A 23,684-nucleotide genomic window follows, 5' to 3' on the forward strand; every position below is an offset into this window, starting at 1 on the left:
TCCAATATGTAACAAAGAGGAAAAAAATATACCAGTAAATTAATATTATCTGTGACTAATTGTAAATAAATGGAAATAATAGCAACGGTGCTCCTAAACAAGTCCAGACAATGAACTAAATAAACCAACAACAAATATTACAATCCACTTTTTGTATTTGGTGAGAGATGAGTTGAAGTAAAATAAATTAAAGCGGTTTCTCCAGATTTCCTTATCAACATTGTCAGAGCACAGATGATACAATTGTGGTAAGCAACCGTGCTCTTGAGCTTGCACACACATGCTTTCCATTTAAAAAGTGATATTCAATCTGTTGTGTTAATTCCCGTATTAATGACCGGAAAATGCCAGTATGCGCTTGAGAAACTGTCCCACCCAATCTCTTGGTGCTTGACAAGTCTGGGCAAAGAGAACAGGAAAGGGTGATATGTTGGTGTAAAATAACGAGCAGATAAGGATGAAATTGTATTGCTTCTTCTGTGGTGTTGATTAATGGTGGCTGCCATTCAAAGATATATTAGCCTGTTTACTTGTACTGATAAACCAGTGAGGACCTGTCATCCATGCCTAAAAAGACATAGGTAAACAGTCCTGCATTTAGGGTTTATTTCTTCTCTAAGGTAGTTTTTTGGAGATACAGTAAGGGTGTATTTTGCTGCTGCTCAACCACACTGAGTTGACAATAACTACATTGATTGATTGGTTGAAACTTGTATTAGTAGATTGCACAGTACAGTACATATTCCGTACAATTGACCACTAAATGGTAACACCCGGATACGTTTTTCAACTTGTTTAAGTTAATCAATTCATGGTCTTTAATCTACAGATACTGTAGCTTAAAGGCCTACTGAAACCCACTACTACCGACCACGCAGTCTGATAGTTTATATATCAATGATGAAATCTTAACATTGCAACACATGCCAATGCGGCCGGGTTAACTAATAAAGTGCAATTTTAAATTTCCCGGGAAACTTCCGGTTGAAAACGTCTAGGTATGATGACGTTTGTGCGTGACGTCGATGGTTGAAACGGAAGTATTCGGTCACCATTGTATCCAATACAAAAAGCGCTGTTTACATCGCAAAATTCCACAGTATTCTGGACATCTGTGTTGGTGAATCTTTTGCAATTTGTTCAACTAACAATGGAGACTGCAAAGAACAAACCTGTAGGTGGGATCGGTGTATTAGCGTCTGGCTACAGCAACACAACCAGGAGGGCTTTGAGTTGGCTAGCAGACGCTATCCGACGCTAGCCGCCGACCGCACCGATGATCGGGTGAAGTCCTTCGTCGCGCCGTCGATCGCTGGAACGCAGGTGAGCACCGGTGTTGATGAGCAGATGAGAGCTGGCTAGATGGAGAGCAATGTTTTTATCATAGCTCTGTCGAGTCCCGTAGCTAAGTTAGCTTTAATAGCGTCGTTACCAACAGCATTGCTAGACTTTGTCAGGCGGTACATCATTAACCGTGTGGTTACAGGTCCAGAGTTTGGTAGTATTGTTGATCTTCTGTCTATCCTTCCAGTCAGAGGGTTATTTCTTTTGTTTCTATCTGCATTTAAGCACGATGCTATCACGTTAGCTCCGAAGCTAAAGTGCTTCACCGATGTATTGTCAAGGAGATAAAAGTCACTGTGAATGTCCATTTCGCATTCTCGACTCTCATTTTCAAAAGGATATAGTATCCGAGGTGGTTTAAAATACAAATCCGTGATCCACAATAGAAAAAGGAGAGAGTGTGGAATCCAATGAGCCCTTGTACCTAAGTTACGGTCAGAGCGAAAAAAGATACGTCCTGCACTGCACTCTAATACTTCACTCTCACGTTCCTCATCCACAAATCTTTCATCCTGGCTCAAATTAATGGGTTAATCGTCGCTTTCTCGGTCCGAATCGCTCTCGCTGCTTGTGTAAACAATGGGGAAATGTGAGGAGACTTTCAACTTGTGACGTCAAGCTACTTCCGGTACAGGTAAGGCCTTTTTTTATCAGCGACCAAAAGTTGCGAACTTTATCGTCGTTGTTCTATACTAAATCCTTTCAACAAAAATATGGCAATATCGCGAAATGATCAAGTATGACACACAGAATGGATCTGCTATCCCAGTTAAAATAAAAAAAATGTCATTTCAGTAGGCCTTTAAAGACACCCCCTTTCACAAGAACCATCTTTTTGGAAAAACATTTTTTAAAACAAAATGAAGGCTTGGCAGATGAGGATTAAGGGGCGGCACAAGCCTGTCGCAAGACATACGTATATAACGACCCAATTGTTTTAAGGGTTGGTCACCTTATTTTAGCTCTTTCTTTCATTTATTAAGGTCACTTATTGTCTTACAAGTTTAGTGAGGTCAATGAAGAATATACTAACAAGAAAGATATATTAAAATAAATAGTTTTCGGCTTGAAGATACAGTGGGGGAAATAAGGATGGATATCTATGGTATCTCTCCTGTTGAATTTGCAAGTTCGTCCTCTTACAGAGATACAAATGTTTCAGAATACAGGATTTTTCCAAAAAGAATTAACCGATTTCATTATACAATATTTCAACAATCCAGCCTAGTTACAAGTATTCTACTTACAATCAACTTTTATTTTCTGTCTTACAAGTGTTTAATGTGGCCAACACATGCAGCACGGGCAACATCAGTAGGATAAGAGAATTCTCTCAACTCACTATTTTTGAATAACCCAGTCTATAATTAAGGTACGTTTCAGGGTTTCCCCCAAATTGCCACGATATATATTTGGCTTTTTGGGGCGTGGTCAATATGAGATAATCATATTTATTACGTCATGATTAATTTGATTGGCAATGATGCATACATTTTATTTAAAAAGGCTAAACAAATGTTTTACACATATTTAAAAACAAATCTGTGTTATTACTTATTAGTAAAAACAGTTACTATATTGTTTTTGCTCTATTTTTTTATTGTTGCTGCTTATTGTAAAAGGTAGCAAAGGCTACACTATTTTCTGCCCTCCAGGAATGTTGGATTTTAGATTGCCAAATATGTAAACAGTCTTTTAAATTACAGATTTAAAAGAAATCTTGAGGTGGTTTAATGATATTCTTCACATGAATGTACAGTAAAACCTAAGCACATTAAGGAAAGTACATTATATATACACATGATGTGCACATACATGTAAGAATTACATTAAATTAATGATCGTTTGGAATAAACTGGGAAAAAAACAATACCATTATTCAGGATGAAGGTTGGCTCTCATGCCGCTAACTTATTGCTAACATACTCTATAATAGACCAGCTCATTGACACGCTAACGAGAATTGGCAGGACCAATCGCAGGGCACATAGACAGTTATTCACACTCACATTTATACCTATGGACAATTTACAGTCTCCAATTAACCAAGTCCTTCTCAAATAATGGGGCGGACCCCATTTTCGCGGTGCGATATACATATATATATATATATATATATATATATATATATATATATATATATATTAGGGGTGTGGGGGGAAAAAATTGATTCGAATTCGAATCGCGATTCTCACGTTGTGCTATTCAGAATTGATTCTCATTTTTTAAAAATCGATTTTTATTTATTTATTTATTTTTGATTTTTTTGATTTGATTTTTTTTTTTTTTAATTAATCAATCCCACAAAACAATACACAGCAATACCATAACAATGCAATCCAATTCCAAAACCAGCAACACTCAGAACTGCAATAAACAGAGCAATTGAGAGGAGACACAAACACGACACAGATCAAACCAAAAGTAGTGAAACAAAAATGAATATTATCAACAACAGTATCAATATTAGTTATAATTTCAACATAGCAGTGATTAAAAATCCCTCATTGACATTATCATTAGACATTTATAAAAATAAAAATAAAAAGAACAATAGTGTCACAGTGGCTTACACTTGCATCGCATCTCAAAGATAAAATAAGTCATATTTTTGGTTCATTTAATAGTTAAAACAAATTTACATTATGCAATCAGTTGATAAAACATTGTCCTTTACAATTTTAAAAGCTTTTTACAAAAATCTACTACTCTGCTTGCATGTCAGCAGACTGGGGTAGATCCAGCTGAAATCCTATGTATTGAATGAATAGAGAATCGTTTTGAATCGGGAAAAAAATCGTTTTTGAATCGAATCGTGACCCCAAGAATCGATATTGAATCGAATCGTAGGACACCCAAAGATTCACTGCCCTAATATATATATATATATCCATCCATCCATCCATTTTCTACCGCTTATTCCCTTTTGGGGTCGCGGGGGGCGCTGGAGCCTATCTCAGCTACAATCGGGCGGAAGGCGGGGTACACCCTGGACAAGTTGCCACCTCATCGCAGGGCCAACACAGATAGACAGACAACATCACACTCACATTCACACACTAGGGCCAATTTAGTGTTGCCAATCAACCTATCCCCAGGTGCATGTCTTTGTCTTATATATATATATATATATATATATATATATATATATATATATATATATATATATATATATATATATATATATGTATGTGTGGGAAAAAAAATCACAAGACTATTTCATCTCTACAAGCCTGTTTCATGAGGGGGGGTACCCTCAATCATCAGGAGATGAAATCTCCTGATGATTGAGGGTACCCCCCCTCATGAAACAGGCCTGTAGAGATGAAAGTCTTGTGATTTTTTTCCCACACATACATATATTGCGCTCTACTACGGTATCGAGCACTATTTTTTGGATAACCTTATTAAGACATATATATATATATATATATATATATATACATATATATATATATATATATATATATCATACTTGCCAACCTTTCGGGAGGTGGGGGGTGGGGGGCGTGGTCGGGGAGGAGTATATTTACAGCTAGAATTCACCAACTCGAGTATTTCATATATATATATATATATATATATATATATATATATCCATCCATCCATCCATCTTCTTCCGCTTATCCGAGGTCGGGTCGCGGGGGCAGCAGCTCAAGCAGGGAAGCCCAGACTTCCCTCTCCCCAGCCACTTCGTCCAGCTCCTCCCGGGGGATCCCGAGGCGTTCCCAGGCCAGCCGGGAGAGATAGTCTTCCCAGCGTGTCCTGGGTCTTCCCCGTGGCCTCCTACCGGTCGGACGTGCCCGAAACACCTTCCTATATATATATATATATATATATATGTATGAAATACTTGACTTTCAGTGAATTCTAGCTATATATATATATTTATTTATTTTACTATATATATAAATAAAAGAAATACTTGAATTTCAGTGTTCATTTATTTACACATATACACACACATAACACTCATCTACTCATTGTTGTACTTGAAAGTACAATGCAATACAATTCCGGGGCAATGGCACCTATCAAATACACAGCAATGAAAACACAGTTGTTTTACTAACTGTACTGTGTGTTATGAGAGTAGAGTATGTGTGTGTGTGGCCCTTTAATAGGTAACAGCATGTGAGGTGAGTGACGTCAGTGAGTGTGTGGGCGAGAGAAGAGAGGGAGCAGTAGCTTAAATGCCGGTAAGGACTAGTTGGTTTTGTGTTGGATTGGCTGTGTGCAAGCAATCAATAAAGCAAGATTTGCAACTAATCGCTGGACTCATCATTCACCCTAAAGTCGTCCGCTGTGGAGACCCACTGCTGGGTAAAGTGAAGGGTGTTGCCCCGAGCCTACATCAGCCCTGGAGAAGTGTCTCCCCTACGGTCTCGTTCTTCTGCTTCGTCTCCTTGTGTGCGCACACTGGACTCAGGTCCGAATTCCGGGAGATTTTCGGGAGAAAATTTCTTCCGGAGAGGCGCTGAATTTCGGGAGTCTCCCGGAAAATCCGGGAGGGTTGGCAAGTATGATATATATATACACACACACACTCTCCACCCCCTTTTGAATATCTCCCTAATGTATGCCCTTGATTAAGTACAGGTGGCGTTACGCAATTTAACTTGAGTGAGGAAAATAATGTTCCCGGATATTTTTAATTTTCAACAGAATTACACATATAACATATTACCTGACTTATCTCCGCACCTTACCTGGAAGGAAGCAAGATTCTCACCGTGGGCAACAAAGAGTCCCACCGGGGAAACTCCACAACAATGGCCGCGCAGCTCCCCGTCCACGAACACCCGTATCCTTCACCAGGTGTCCACAAGTTACAGTTACTTTTAAAAGTTTGGCGTTTGGAAGCTGCTCGGAACAATCTGGAAAACGAGCTTCGAATCGTGACCAAGAAGGTAATAATAAGCACGGCGTGTTTAGCCAGCTCTCAACAACTGGTCCCGCCGACATAATGTGGTTGTTAAAACCGTCACGTCATGAGTCTTTTATCCACGCTATGTTGTTCATTCTTACTGGTGACTCTCAATTATTGGAGAAACTTCCATGTAGTTCTGAGTAGGGCGCCATTGTGATTCGTGTGATTGTCAGCGTTAGTAGTTACAACAAATCTATATATTACCGTCACCTGAGTTCAATACGTTATCTGTTTCAATCCAATCCACTTTATTTCTACAGCACATTTTACAAAGTACTGTTCCAAATAAAAAAGTTCCAAGTTATTTTTATTTTTTTCATTAATTATTATTTTTTTATTAAATCTGTCCTTTCTAATCCATATATCTACTGCTTGTTACTCTCGGGGTCTCCTAGATACTCAGGCAAATCATATATATCCTCCTTTTTGTTAAATTTTTTATTTCTATTTATTGTTTTAATTGGTTTTAAAATCGTTTTTAATCATATTTATTTTTATATTGGTTTTATATTTATTTATTTTGTTTTTATTTTATTCAGTCATTGGTGGAGCTAAAGATAGTATTTGAATCTTGTTTTTTATATTTTTGTGCATCACTTTAGAAACATTTTTGTTGTTTAAATGTGCTATATTAATAAAGTGGAGTGGATTTGATATTGTATATGATTAGTGTGATTGTCATTTTCATTAGGAAGTACACTCATTGGTTGCAACAAATATATATATTACCGTCACCTGAGTTCAATACGTTATGTTTCAATCCAATCCATTTTATTTTTACCGCACATTTTACAAAATACAGTTCCAACTAAAAAAAAGTTTCAAGTTAAACATGTTTTTTTATTTTTTTTTATTAGTTATTTTTTATTAAATCTGTCCTTTGTAATCCATGTATCTACCGCTTGTTACTCTCGGGGTCTCCTAGATACTCAGGCAAATCATATATATCCTCCTTTTTGTTAAATTTTTTATTTCTATTTATTGTTTTAATTGGTTTTAAAATCGTTTTTTAATCATATTTATTTTTATATTGGTTTTATATTTATTTATTTTTGTTTTTATTTTATTCAGTCATTGGTGGAGCTAAAGATAGTATTTGAAACTTGTTATTTATATTTTTGTGCATCACTTTAGAAACATTTTTGTTGTTTAAATGTGCTATATTGATAAAGTGGAGTGGATTTGATATTGTATATGATTAGTGTGATTGTCATTTTCATTCGGAAGTACACTCATTGGTTGCAACAAATCTATATATTACCGTCACCTGACTTCAATACGTTATCTGTTTCAATCCAATCCACTTTATTTCTACAGCACATTTTACAAAGTACTGTTCCAAATAAAAAAGTTCCAAGTTATTTTTATTTTATTTTTATTTTTTTCATTAATTATTATTTTTTTATTAAATCTGTCCTTTCTAATCCATATATCTACTGCTTGTTACTCTCGGGGTCTCCTAGATACTCAGGCAAATCATATATATCCTCCTTTTTGTTAAATTTTTTATTTCTATTTATTGTTTTAATTGGTTTTAAAATCGTTTTTAATCATATTCATTTTTATATTGGTTTTATATTTATTTTGTTTTTATTTTATTCAGTCATTGGTGGAGCTAAAGATAGTATTTGAATCTTGTTTTTTATATTTTTGTGCATCACTTTAGAAACATTTTTGTTGTTTAAATGTGCTATATTAATAAAGTGGAGTGGATTTGATATTGTATATGATTAGTGTGATTGTCATTTTCATTAGGAAGTACACTCATTGGTTGCAACAAATCTATATATTACCGTCACCTGACTTCAATACGTTATCTGTTTCAATCCAATCCACTTTATTTCTACAGCACATTTTACAAAGTACTGTTCCAAATAAAAAAGTTCCAAGTTATTTTTATTTTTTTCATTAATTATTATTTTTTTTATTAAATCTGTCCTTCCTAATCCATATATCTACTGCTTGTTACTCTCGGGGTCTCCTAGATACTCAGGCAAATCATATATATCCTCCTTTTTGTTAAATTTTTTATTTCTATTTATTGTTTTAATTGGTTTTAAAATCGTTTTTTAATCATATTTATTTTTATATTGGTTTTATATTTATTTATTTTGTTTTTATTTTATTCAGTCATTGGTGGAGCTAAAGATAGTATTTGAATCTTGTTTTTTATATTTTTGTGCATCACTTTAGAAACATTTTTGTTGTTTAAATATGCTATATTAATAAAGTGGAGTGGATTTGATATTGTATATGATTAGTGTGATTGTCATTTTCATTAGGAAGTACACTCATTGGTTGCAACAAATCTATATATTACCGTCACCTGAGTTCAATACGTTATCTGTTTCAATCCAATCCACTTTATTTCTAGAGCACATTTTACAAAGTACTGTTCCAAATAATAAAGTTCAAAGTTATTTTTATTTTTTTCATTAATTATTATTTGTTATTAAATCTGTCCTTTGTAATCCATATATCTACTGCTTGTTACTCTCGGGGTCTCCTAGATACTCAGGCAAATCATATATATCCTCCTTTTTGTTAAATTTTTTATTTCTATTTATTGTTTTAATTGGTTTTAAAATCGTTTTTAATCATATTCATTTTTATATTGGTTTTATATTTATTTATTTTGTTTTTATTTTATTCAGTCACTGGTGGAGCTAAAGATAGTATTTGAATCTTGTTTTTTATATTTTTGTGCATCACTTTAGAAACATTTTTTTTGTTTAAATATGCTATATTAATAAAGTGGAGTGGATTTGATATTGTATATGATTAGTGTGATTGTCATTTTCATTAGGAAGTACACTCATTGGTTGCAACAAATCTATATATTACCGTCACCTGAGTTCAATACGTTATCTGTTTCAATCCAATCCACTTTATTTCTAGAGCACATTTTACAAAGTACTGTTCCAAGTTATTTTTATTTTATTTTTATTTTTTTCATTAACTATTATTTTTTTGTTAAATCTGTCCTTTCTAATCCATATATCTACTGCTTGTTACTCTCGGGGTCTCCTAGATACTCAGGCAAATCATATATATCCTCCTTTTTGTTAAATTTTGTATTTCTATTTATTGTTTTAATTGGTTTTAAAATCGTTTTTAATCATATTTATTTTTATATTGGTTTTATATTTATTAATTTTGTTTTTATTTTATTCAGTCATTGGTGGAGCTAAAGATAGTATTTGAAACTTGTTATTTATATTTTTGTGCATCACTTTAGAAACATTTTTGTTGTTTAAATGTGCTATATTAATAAAGTGGAGTGGATTTGATATTGTATATGATTAGTGTGATTGTCATTTTCATTAGGAAGTGCACTCATTGGTTGCAACAAATATATATATTACCGTCACCTGAGTTCAATACGTTATCTGTTTCAATCCAATCCACTTTATTTCTACAGCACATTTTACAAAGTACTGTTCCAAATAAAAAAGTTCCAAGTTATTTTTATTTTTTTCATTAATTATTATTTTTTTATTAAATCTGTCCTTTCTAATCCATATATCTACTGCTTGTTACTCTCGGGGTCTCCTAGATACTCAGGCAAATCATATATATCCTCCTTTTTGTTAAATTTTTTGTTTCTATTTATTGTTTTAATTGGTTTTAAAATCGTTTTTAATCATATTTATTTTTGTATTGGTTTTATATTTATTAATTTTGTTTTTATTTTATTCAGTCATTGGTGGAGCTAAAGATAGTATTTGAAACTTGTTATTTATATTTTTGTGCATCACTTTAGAAACATTTTTGTTGTTTAAATGTGCTATATTAATAAAGTGGAGTGGATTTGATATTGTATATGATTAGTGTGATTGTCATTTTCATTAGGAAGTACACTCATTGGTTGCAACAAATCTATATAATACCGTCACCTGAGTTCAATACGTTATCTGTTTCAATCCAATCCACTTTATTTCTACAGCACATTTTACAAAGTACTGTTCCAAGTTATTTTTATTTTATTTTTATTTTTTTCATTAACTATTATTTTTTTGTTAAATCTGTCCTTTCTAATCCATATATCTACTGCTTGTTACTCTCGGGGTCTCCTAGATACTCAGGCAAATCATATATATCCTCCTTTTTGTTAAATTTTTTATTTCTATTTATTGTTTTAATTAGTTTTAAAATCGTTTTTAATCATATTCATTTTTATATTAGTTTTATATTTATTTATTTTGTTTTTATTTTATTCAGTCATTGGTGGAGCTAAAGATAGTATTTGAATCTTGTTTTTTATATTTTTGTGCATCACTTTAGAAACATTTTTGTTGTTTAAATGTGCTATATTAATAAAGTGGAGTGGATTTGATATTGTATATGATTAGTGTGATTGTCATTTTCATTAGGAAGTGCACTCATTGGTTGCAACAAATATATATATTACCGTCACCTGAGTTCAGTACGTTATCTGTTTCAATCCAATCCACTTTATTTCTAGAGCACATTTTACAAAGTACTGTTCCAAATAAAAAAGTTCCAAGTTATTTTTATTTTTTTCATTAATTATTATTTTTTTTATTAAGTCTGTCCTTTCTAATCCATATATCTACTGCTTGTTACTCTCGGGGTCTCCTTGATACTCAGGCAAATCATATATATCCTCCTTTTTGTTACATTTTTTATTTTTATTTATTGTTTTAATTGGTTTTAAAATCGTTTTTAATCATATTTATTTTTATATTGGTTTTATATTTATTTATTTTGTTTTTATTTTATTCAGTCATTGGTGGAGCTAAAGATAGTATTTGAATCTTGTTTTTTATATTTTTGTGCATCACTTTAGAAACATTTTTGTTGTTTAAATGTGCTATATTAATAAAGTGGAGTGGATTTGATATTGTATATGATTAGTGTGATTGTCATTTTCATTAGGAAGTACACTCATTGGTTGCAACAAATATATATATTACCGTCACCTGAGTTCAATACGTTATGTTTCAATCCAATCCATTTTATTTTTACCGCACATTTTACAAAATACAGTTCCAACTAAAAAAAAGTTTCAAGTTAAACATGTTTTTTTATTTTTTTTTATTAGTTATTTTTAATTAAATCTGTCCTTTGTAATCCATGTATCTACCGCTTGTTACTCTCGGGGTCTCCTAGATACTCAGGCAAATCATATATATCCTCCTTTTTGTTAAATTTTTTATTTCTATTTATTGTTTTAATTGGTTTTAAAATCGTTTTTAATCATATTTATTTTTATATTGGTTTTATATTTATTTATTTTGTTTTTATTCAGTCATTGGTGGAGCTAAAGATAGTATTTGAATCTTGTGTTTTATATTTTTGTGCATCACTTTAGAAACATTGTTGTTGTTTTAAATGTGCTATATAAATAAAGTGGATTGGATTAGATTTGATATTGTATGTGATTAGTGTGATTGTCATTTCCATCAGGCATTACACTCATTGGTTACAACAAATATATATATTACCGTCACCTGAGTTCAATAGTTATGTTTCAATCCAATCCATTTTATTTCTACAGCACATTTTACAAAGTACTGTTCCAACTAAAAAAAGTTTCAAGTTAAACATGTTTTTTTTTTTTTTTTTTTTATTAATTATTTTTTATTAAATCTGTCCTTTGTAATCCATATATCTACCGCTTGTTACTCTCGGGGTCTCCCAGCTACTCAGGCAAATCACATATATCCTCTGTGTTTTTAAATTTTTATTTATATTTATTGTTTTAATCATATTTATTTTTATATTGTTTTCATATTGGTTTTATATTTATTTATTTTGTTTTTATTTTATTCAGTCATTGGTGGAGCTAAAGATAGTATTTGAATCTTGTTTTTTATATTTTTGTGCATCACTTTAGAAACATTTTTGTTGTTTAAATGTGCTATATTAATAAAGTGGAGTGGATTTGATATTGTATATGATTAGTGTGATTGTCATTTTCATTAGGAAGTACACTCATTGGTTGCAACAAATCTATATATTATTGTCACCTGAGTTCAATACGTTATCTGTTTCAATCCAATCCACTTTATTTCTACAGCACATTTTACAAAGTACTATTCCAAATAAAAAAAGTTCCAAGTTATTTTTATTTTATTTTTATTTTTTTCATTAATTATTATTTTTTATTAAATCTGTCCTTTCTAATCCATATATCTACTGCTTGTTACTCTCGGGGTCTCCTAGATACTCAGGCAAATCATATATATCCTCCTTTTTGTTAAATTTTTTATTTCTATTTATTGTTTTAATTGGTTTTAAAATCGTTTTTAATCATATTCATTTTTATATTGGTTTTATATTTATTTATTTTGTTTTTATTTTATTCAGTCATTGGTGGAGCTAAAGATAGTATTTGAATCTTGTTTTTTATATTTTTGTGCATCACTTTAGAAACATTTTTGTTGTTTAAATGTGCTATATTAATAAAGTGGAGTGGATTTGATATTGTATATGATTAGTGTGATTGTCATTTTCATTAGGAAGTACACTCATTGGTTGCAACAAATATATATATTACCGTCACCTGAGTTCAGTACGTTATCTGTTTCAATCCAATCCACTTTATTTCTACAGCACATTTTATAAAGTACTGTTCCAAATAAAAAAGTTCCAAGTTATTTTTATTTGTTTCATTAATTATTATTTTTTTTATTAAATCTGTCCTTTCTAATCCATATATCTACTGCTTGTTACTCTCGGGATCTCCTAGATACTCAGGCAAATCATATATATCCTCCTTTTTGTTAAATTTTTTATTTCTATTTATTGTTTTAATTGGTTTTAAAATCGTTTTTAATCATATTCATTTTTATATTGGTTTTATATTTATTTTGTTTTTATTTTATTCAGTCATTGGTGGAGCTAAAGATAGTATTTGAATCTTGTTTTTTATATTTTTGTGCATCACTTTAGAAACATTTTTGTTGTTTAAATGTGCTATATTAATAAAGTGGAGTGGATTTGATATTGTATATGATTAGTGTGATTGTCATTTTCATTAGGAAGTACACTCATTGGTTGCAACAAATCTATATATTACCGTCACCTGAGTTCAATACGTTATCTGTTTCAATCCAATCCACTTTATTTCTAGAGCACATTTTACAAAGTACTGTTACAAATAAAAAAGTTCCAAGTTATTTTTATTTAATTTTTATTTTTTTCATTAATTATTATTTTTTTTATTAAATCTGTTCTTTCTAATCCATATATCTACTGCTTGTTACTCTCGGGGTCTCCTAGATACTCAGGCAAATCATATATATCCTCCTTTTTGTTAAATTTTTTATTTCTATTTATTGTTTTAATTGGTTTTAAAATCGTTTTTAATCATATTCATTTTTATATTGGTTTTATATTTATTTATTTTGTTTTTATTTTATTCAGTCATTGGTGGAGCTAAAGATAGTATTTGAATCTTGTTTTTTATATTTTTGTGCATCACTTTAGAAACATTTTTGTTGTTTAAATGTGCTATATTAATAAAGTGGAGTGGATTTGATATTGTATATGATTAGTGTGATTGTCATTTTCATTAGGAAGTACACTCATTGGTTGCAACAAATCTATATATTACCGTCACCTGACTTCAATACGTTATCTGTTTCAATCCAATCCACTTTATTTCTAGAGCACATTTTACAAAGTACTGTTCCAAATAATAAAGTTCCAAGTTATTTTTATTTTTTTCATTAATTATTATTTGTTATTAAATCTGTCCTTTGTAATCCATATATCTACTGCTTGTTACTCTCGGGGTCTCCTAGATACTCAGGCAAATCATATATATCCTCCTTTTTGTTAAATTTTTTATTTCTATTTATTGTTTTAATTGGTTTTAAAATCGTTTTTAATCATATTCATTTTTATATTGGTTTTATATTTATTTATTTTGTTTTTATTTTATTCAGTCATTGGTGGAGCTAAAGATAGTATTTGAATCTTGTTTTTTATATTTTTGTGCATCACTTTAGAAACATTTTTGTTGTTTAAATATGCTATATTAATAAAGTGGAGTGGATTTGATATTGTATATGATTAGTGTGATTGTCATTTTCATTAGGAAGTGCACTCATTGGTTGCAACAAATATATATATTACCGTCACCTGAGTTCAATACGTTATCTGTTTCAATCCAATCCACTTTATTTCTAGAGCACATTTTACAAAGTACTGTTCCAAATAAAAAAGTTCCAAGTTATTTTTATTTTATTTTTATTTTTTTCATTAATTATTATTTTTTTATTAAATCTGTCCTTTCTAATCCATATATCTACTGCTTGTTACTCTCGGGGTCTCCTAGATACTCAGGCAAATCATATATATCCTCCTTTTTGTTAAATTTTTTATTTCTATTTATTGTTTTAATTGGTTTTAAAATCGTTTTTAATCATATTTATTTTTATATTGGTTTTATATTTATTTATTTTTATTTTATTCAGTCATTGGTGGAGCTAAAGATAGTATTTGAATCTTGTTTTTTATATTTTTGTGCATCACTTTAGAAACATTTTTGTTGTTTAAATGTGCTATATTAATAAAGTGGAGTGGATTTGATATTGTATATGATTAGTGTGATTGTCATTTTCATTAGGAAGTACACTCATTGGTTGCAACAAATATATATATTACCGTCACCTGAGTTCAATACGTTATGTTTCAATCCAATCCATTTTATTTTTACCGCACATTTTACAAAATACAGTTCCAACTAAAAAAAAGTTTCAAGTTAAACATGTTTTTTTATTTTTTTTTATTAGTTATTTTTTATTAAATCTGTCCTTTGTAATCCATGTATCTACCGCTTGTTACTCTCGGGGTCTCCTAGATACTCAGGCAAATCATATATATCCTCCTTTTTGTTAAATTTTTTATTTCTATTTATTGTTTTAATTGGTTTTAAAATCGTTTTTAATCATATTTATTTTTATATTGGTTTTATATTTATTTATTTTGTTTTTATTCAGTCATTGGTGGAGCTAAAGATAGTATTTGAATCTTGTGTTTTATATTTTTGTGCATCACTTTAGAAACATTGTTGTTGTTTTAAATGTGCTATATAAATAAAGTGGATTGGATTAGATTTGATATTGTATGTGATTAGTGTGATTGTCATTTCCATCAGGCATTACACTCATTGGTTACAACAAATATATATATTACCGTCACCTGAGTTCAATAGTTATGTTTCAATCCAATCCATTTTATTTCTACAGCACATTTTACAAAGTACTGTTCCAACTAAAAAAAGTTTCAAGTTAAACATGTTTTTTTTTTTGTTTTTTTTATTAATTATTTTTTATTAAATCTGTCCTTTGTAATCCATATATCTACCGCTTGTTACTCTCGGGGTCTCCCAGCTACTCAGGCAAATCACATATATCCTCTGTGTTTTTAAATTTTTATTTATATTTATTGTTTTAATCATATTTATTTTTATATTGTTTTCATATTGGTTTTATATTTATTTATTTTGTTTTTATTTTATTCAGTCATTGGTGGAGCTAAAGATAGTATTTGAATCTTGTTTTTTATATTTTTGTGCATCACTTTAGAAACATTTTTGTTGTTTAAATGTGCTATATTAATAAAGTGGAGTGGATTTGATATTGTATATGATTAGTGTGATTGTCATTTTCATTAGGAAGTACACTCATTGGTTGCAACAAATCTATATATTATTGTCACCTGAGTTCAATACGTTATCTGTTTCAATCCAATCCACTTTATTTCTACAGCACATTTTACAAAGTACTATTCCAAATAAAAAAAGTTCCAAGTTATTTTTATTTTATTTTTATTTTTTTCATTAATTATTATTTTTTATTAAATCTGTCCTTTCTAATCCATATATCTACTGCTTGTTACTCTCGGGGTCTCCTAGATACTCAGGCAAATCATATATATCCTCCTTTTTGTTAAATTTTTTATTTCTATTTATTGTTTTAATTGGTTTTAAAATCGTTTTTAATCATATTCATTTTTATATTGGTTTTATATTTATTTATTTTGTTTTTATTTTATTCAGTCATTGGTGGAGCTAAAGATAGTATTTGAATCTTGTTTTTTATATTTTTGTGCATCACTTTAGAAACATTTTTGTTGTTTAAATGTGCTATATTAATAAAGTGGAGTGGATTTGATATTGTATATGATTAGTGTGATTGTCATTTTCATTAGGAAGTACACTCATTGGTTGCAACAAATATATATATTACCGTCACCTGAGTTCAGTACGTTATCTGTTTCAATCCAATCCACTTTATTTCTACAGCACATTTTATAAAGTACTGTTCCAAATAAAAAAGTTCCAAGTTATTTTTATTTGTTTCATTAATTATTATTTTTTTTATTAAATCTGTCCTTTCTAATCCATATATCTACTGCTTGTTACTCTCGGGGTCTCCTAGATACTCAGGCAAATCATATATATCCTCCTTTTTGTTAAATTTTTTATTTCTATTTATTGTTTTAATTGGTTTTAAAATCGTTTTTAATCATATTCATTTTTATATTGGTTTTATATTTATTTTGTTTTTATTTTATTCAGTCATTGGTGGAGCTAAAGATAGTATTTGAATCTTGTTTTTTATATTTTTGTGCATCACTTTAGAAACATTTTTGTTGTTTAAATGTGCTATATTAATAAAGTGGAGTGGATTTGATATTGTATATGATTAGTGTGATTGTCATTTTCATTAGGAAGTACACTCATTGGTTGCAACAAATCTATATATTACCGTCACCTGAGTTCAATACGTTATCTGTTTCAATCCAATCCACTTTATTTCTAGAGCACATTTTACAAAGTACTGTTACAAATAAAAAAGTTCCAAGTTATTTTTATTTAATTTTTATTTTTTTCATTAATTATTATTTTTTTTATTAAATCTGTTCTTTCTAATCCATATATCTACTGCTTGTTACTCTCGGGGTCTCCTAGATACTCAGGCAAATCATATATATCCTCCTTTTTGTTAAATTTTTTATTTCTATTTATTGTTTTAATTGGTTTTAAAATCGTTTTTAATCATATTCATTTTTATATTGGTTTTATATTTATTTATTTTGTTTTTATTTTATTCAGTCATTGGTGGAGCTAAAGATAGTATTTGAATCTTGTTTTTTATATTTTTGTGCATCACTTTAGAAACATTTTTGTTGTTTAAATGTGCTATATTAATAAAGTGGAGTGGATTTGATATTGTATATGATTAGTGTGATTGTCATTTTCATTAGGAAGTACACTCATTGGTTGCAACAAATCTATATATTACCGTCACCTGACTTCAATACGTTATCTGTTTCAATCCAATCCACTTTATTTCTAGAGCACATTTTACAAAGTACTGTTCCAAATAATAAAGTTCCAAGTTATTTTTATTTTTTTCATTAATTATTATTTGTTATTAAATCTGTCCTTTGTAATCCATATATCTACTGCTTGTTACTCTCGGGGTCTCCTAGATACTCAGGCAAATCATATATATCCTCCTTTTTGTTAAATTTTTTATTTCTATTTATTGTTTTAATTGGTTTTAAAATCGTTTTTAATCATATTCATTTTTATATTGGTTTTATATTTATTTATTTTGTTTTTATTTTATTCAGTCATTGGTGGAGCTAAAGATAGTATTTGAATCTTGTTTTTTATATTTTTGTGCATCACTTTAGAAACATTTTTGTTGTTTAAATATGCTATATTAATAAAGTGGAGTGGATTTGATATTGTATATGATTAGTGTGATTGTCATTTTCATTAGGAAGTGCACTCATTGGTTGCAACAAATATATATATTACCGTCACCTGAGTTCAATACGTTATCTGTTTCAATCCAATCCACTTTATTTCTAGAGCACATTTTACAAAGTACTGTTCCAAATAAAAAAGTTCCAAGTTATTTTTATTTTATTTTTATTTTTTTCATTAATTATTATTTTTTTATTAAATCTGTCCTTTCTAATCCATATATCTACTGCTTGTTACTCTCGGGGTCTCCTAGATACTCAGGCAAATCATATATATCCTCCTTTTTGTTAAATTTTTTATTTCTATTTATTGTTTTAATTGGTTTTAAAATCGTTTTTAATCATATTTATTTTTATATTGGTTTTATATTTATTTATTTTTATTTTATTCAGTCATTGGTGGAGCTAAAGATAGTATTTGAATCTTGTTTTTTATATTTTTGTGCATCACTTTAGAAACATTTTTGTTGTTTAAATGTGCTATATTAATAAAGTGGAGTTAATTTGATATTGTATATGATTAGTGTGATTGTCATTTTCATTAGGAAGTGCACTCATTGGTTGCAACAAATATATATATTACCGTCACCTGAGTTCAATACGTTATCTGTTTCAATCCAATCCACTTTATTTATAGAGCACATTTTACAAAGTACTGTTCCAAATAAAAAAGTTCCAAGTTATTTTTATTTTTTTCATTAATTTTTTTTTTTTTAATTAAATTTGTTCTTTCTAATCCATATATCTACTGCTTGTTACTCTCGGGGTCTCCTAGATACTCAGGCAAATCATATATATCCTCCTTTTTGTTAAATTTTTTATTTCTATTTATTGTTTTAATTGGTTTTAAAATCGTTTTTAATCATATTCATTTTTATATTGGTTTTATATTTATTTATTTTGTTTTTATTTTATTCAGTCATTGGTGGAGCTAAAGATAGTATTTGAATCTTCTTTTTTATATTTTTGTGCATCACTTTAGAAACATTGTTGTTTTAAATGTGCTATATTAATAAAGTGGATTGGATTAGATTTGATATTGTATATGATTAGTGTGATTGTCATTTTCATCAGGCATTACACTCATTGGTTACAACAAATATACATATTACCGTCACCTGCACAATAATATTGCATAAAAGACAAACGCTAAATCAGTTCAATACGTTCTCTGTTTCAATCCAATCCAATTTATTTCCACTGCAGATTTGACAAAGTACTGTAAAACACACAAACAACGATCAAGAACAGAAAAAACAATTGAATAAAATAAATACAAGTTCACACAACTAAATACCCCAAATTATATAAATATGTTTTTAAGTTATTTGTGGTAAAGACCAGCACTGCCTCACACTGAAATGTGTGTACGTTATTTTTTACTACTGTACTTTTAAAGTCACTACAATATCAGAAACCGCTGTATGATTATTCCAGGGGTCCCCAAACTATGGCCCACCAGCATCCAAAATCCGGTCCGCGGGAAGTCCCTAGTTAATTTTTTATTTAAAAAAAATAAAAAATAAAATAAATTATTATCTTAGCTGTCCTAGCTACTCAGGCAAATCATATTGTCTAAAAATGCATTTTCCCATCGATAACGTAACATCGGCAAGTACGCGCTCTTTCAGTCAATTAGTGCTTGAGGAATATATATATATATATATATATATATATATATATATATATATATATATATATATGTATGTATGTATGTATGTATGTATGTATATATATATATATATATACATACACACACACACACACACACACACACATATATATATATATATATATATATATATATATCCATCCATTTTCTACCGCTTATTCCCTTCGGGGTCGTGGGGGGCGCTGGAGCCTATCTCAGCTACAATAGGGCGGAAGGCGGGGTACACCCTGGACAAGTCGCCACCTTATCGCAGTCAATTAAACTCGAGGAATATATATATATATATATATATATATATATATATATATATATATATATATATATATATGTATATGTATGTATGTATGTATGTATGTGTATATATATATATATATATATATATATATTCCTCGAGCACTAATAGACTGCGATGAGGTGGCGACTTGTCCAGGGTGTACCCCGCCTTCCGCCCGATTGTAGCTGAGATAGGCTCCAGCGCCCCCCGCGACCCCGAATGGGAATAAGTGGTAAAAAATGGATGGATATATATGTATATATATGTATATATATGTATATATATATATATATATATATATATATATATATATATATATATACATACATACATACATACATACATACATACATACATACATACATACATACACAGCCCGGCCAAATTTCTTTTAACCTAATGCGGCCCCTGAGTCAAAAGGTTTGGGGACCCCTGGATTATTCAATACATTTTTGAATGATTACCTATGAACAGTCATGGTAAAACTAAACATTACTATTTTTATAAATGTCGAATGTTGTGCAAAAGATTTTGCAACAATTAGTGTGCCCGGTGAGTTAGGATAGAATAATTCAAATTGTCTAACAATCTCTATGCTGCTTGGCCACATTAGTGTCACAGCGAGCTAGAGCCTATCCCAGTGGATTTCGAAGAGAGACTGCATACACCCTGGACTGGTCAACAATCTATCACAGGGTGTATATCAAGAAACAATCATTCACACTCACATTAACGTTGAAGAACAAAAGTTTCGATGTAAGGTAACAGCTGTTTTTTGGATATGTTGTAGGAAGCTGGAGTATCGGCAAAAAAAACAAAACCCACATAAGCCATGGAGAACATTCCAACTCCACAGAGATGTTCCAAAAGCAATTTAAACCCTTTTAGTTATGGTTTTGATTTAAATTTATTTTGAACATGCAGTACAGTTGCAAAACTTGTTTCCAGTTTCTCGTTACATGTCTGAAAAAGAGCAGCGTTGATTCTACACCTTTTCTGTTTCATACTATATTCTTACACATTTGTTTGTTCACTTATTGTACTCAATGTGTTACACAAACAACAATAAATAGTTGTTTATAAGTTGTGATTCAAATAATGGGATGCATACTATTGTCTAATTTTTCAATAAGGTTCAAGATATTTATCAGGATGTTTCTTCTTTGTACTTTGTAAACACTTCAATTGGATTATATTAGTACGTTGTTTGACTTATTTGCGTAATGCATCCCATAATTTAATTCCACATACTGATATACTAAATGTCTTAAGTGTTCTACCATACTTGCCAACCTTAAGACCTCCAATTTCGGGGGGTGGTGGGCGTGGTCGGGGGTGGGGCGTGGGCTGTGGTTGGGGCGTGGTTAAGAGGGGAGGAGTATATTTACAGCTAGAATTCACCAAGTCAAGTATTTCATATATACATATGTAAGAAATACTTGACTTTCAGTGAATTCTAGCTATATATATATATATATATATATATATATATGAGAAATACTTGAATTTCAGTGTTCATTTATTTACACATATACACACACATAGCACTCATTTACTCATTGTTGAGTTAAGGGTTGAATTGTCCATCCTTGTTCTATTCTCTGATGTCAGTCACTATTTTTTAACCATGCTGAACACCCTCTCTGATGATGCATTGCTGTGTGGCACGCACAAAAGTGCTTTCATCAAATGCACTTGAGTCTGGAATCTTCCATCTCTCCCTAGCATGGCCCAAAACCGGTCAATCTTTGCTTCCTGAGGAAGATCTTCACTGCCAAGCACTTGGTAGTCCACTACTTCTTCCCGGAGGCTATCCAGGTCCAATCGCAGCTGCGGCTTGGAACTTACAAGCGTATTTCTTCATCTTACTCGTCGTCGGCGTCGCCACGGCTGTATCTTCCTCGTTCTTCTGCTTCGTCTCCTTGTTGTGTGCGCAGTTGTGCACTGCACTCTCTAAAAGCCCTAGATGTTATTGTCACATATGCATGTACAGTAGATGGCAGTATTGTCCTGTTTAAGAGTGTCACAACATTGCTGTTTACGGCAGACGAACTGCTTTACGGTAGACAAAAACGTGACTGCTGTTGTGTGTTATTACCGCGCTGGGAGGACGTTAATGAAACTGCCTAACAATAAACCCACATAAGAAACCAAGAACTCGCCCTCGATCATTCTACAGTTATAACGTCATTGGGCAGGCACGCTGTTTATATTGTGGGAAAGTGGACGTGAAAACAGGTCAGGTCCGCATGGAGCTGGAGGGGGCGTGGCCTCCAGCTCGGCCTGAATTTCGGGAGCTTTTCGGGAGAAAATTTGTCCTGGGAGGTTTTCGGGAGAGGCGCTGAATTTCGGGAGTCTCCCGGAAAATCCGGGAGGGTTGGCAAGTATGCGTTCTACGTGTATACAACCGTTTAATATACATATTTTCCATAAGTTTATATTTATCCTCTTTTTTTGAGAAAATGTGTAGTTTCTTGTGTTGCAGGTTGTAGTTTGCTTTGTGCATAATTTTAGTTGTTTACAATTGCACCAAATCAGTGAATTTAAATATTTTAATTATTCAATAAATAAAGGGATAGAATTAGGGCACGGCGGTATACCAGTAATACGAGTTATTACTGGTATACTATACTGGTATAGAAAGATAATTATTTTTGAGACAGTACCGCCATACCGGTATATAATATCTTTTGATGCTGCCTTTTAATAGTTACTCCAGTCGTTTACCTGCGCTTCACTGAATTTCTTCACTATGACATTCAGGGCACTGGGCAGAAATCACATAGCGTCAACACCCGCCGCAGGCCTTCGCGATGCTTTGTTTTAATTGCGTGAAAATCATTTGCATTTTCACATATACGATTCTTACAGTCGGATTCCCCTGGAACAGGGGTCGGCAACCTTTACCAGTCAAAGAGCCATTTTGACCAGTTTCGCAAATTATAGAAAACAATGGGAGCCGCAAAATTGTTTTGAAACTTTAAATGAAATAACACTGCATACAAAGTTTTATTTTTGCTTTGTGCTATGTTTAAACCAGGGGTCTCAGACACGCTGCCCTCACCTTTTATATGGAATTTGAATGCTGGTGCGGCACGCGGGTTTTAAATGAATGGCGCTTGTCAGCGTCATGCGTGCCGTGATTGTACAGCATATAGCACCCACTACAATAAGCGTGCCTAATCAGCCACACGTTGTATGGTGTTTCCGCTTGCTCACGTAGGTGACAGCAAGGCATACTTGTTCAACAACCACACAGGTTACACTGACGGTGGCGGTATAAAAAAAACTATAACACTCTTACTAATAATGCGCCACACTGTGAACCCACACCAAACAAGAATGACAAACACATTTCGGGAGAACATCTGCACAGTAACACAACATAAACACAACAGGACAAATACCCAGAATCCCATGCAGCCCTAACTCTTCCGGGATACATTATACACCCCCGCTACCAAATAATAATAATAACTTGGATTTATATAGCGCTTTTCTAAGTACCCAAAGTCGCTTTACATGTAGAACCCATCAATCATTCACACCTGGTGGTGGTAAGCTACTTTCATAGCCACAGCTGCCCTGGGGTAGACTGACAGAAGCGTGGCTGCAATTTGCGCCAACGGCCCCTCCGACCACCACCTATCATTCAATTCACCGGTGTGAGTGGCACCGGGGGCAAAGGGTGAAGTGTCCTGCCCAAGGAC

The 23,684-nt window shown here is 31.4% G+C and overlaps 1 pseudogene; it reads left to right on the forward strand.

The window, feature by feature from the left end:
* The first annotated feature begins 5,922 nt into the window (after positions 1-5,922).
* The window catches only part of LOC133575121 (uncharacterized), a 47,462-nt pseudogene continuing 29,700 nt past the window's right edge, over positions 5,923-23,684 (forward strand).

The sequence above is a fragment of the Nerophis lumbriciformis genome, linkage group LG35 (genome assembly GCF_033978685.3).
Source record: "Nerophis lumbriciformis linkage group LG35, RoL_Nlum_v2.1, whole genome shotgun sequence".
Taxonomy (NCBI): Eukaryota; Metazoa; Chordata; class Actinopteri; order Syngnathiformes; family Syngnathidae; genus Nerophis; species Nerophis lumbriciformis.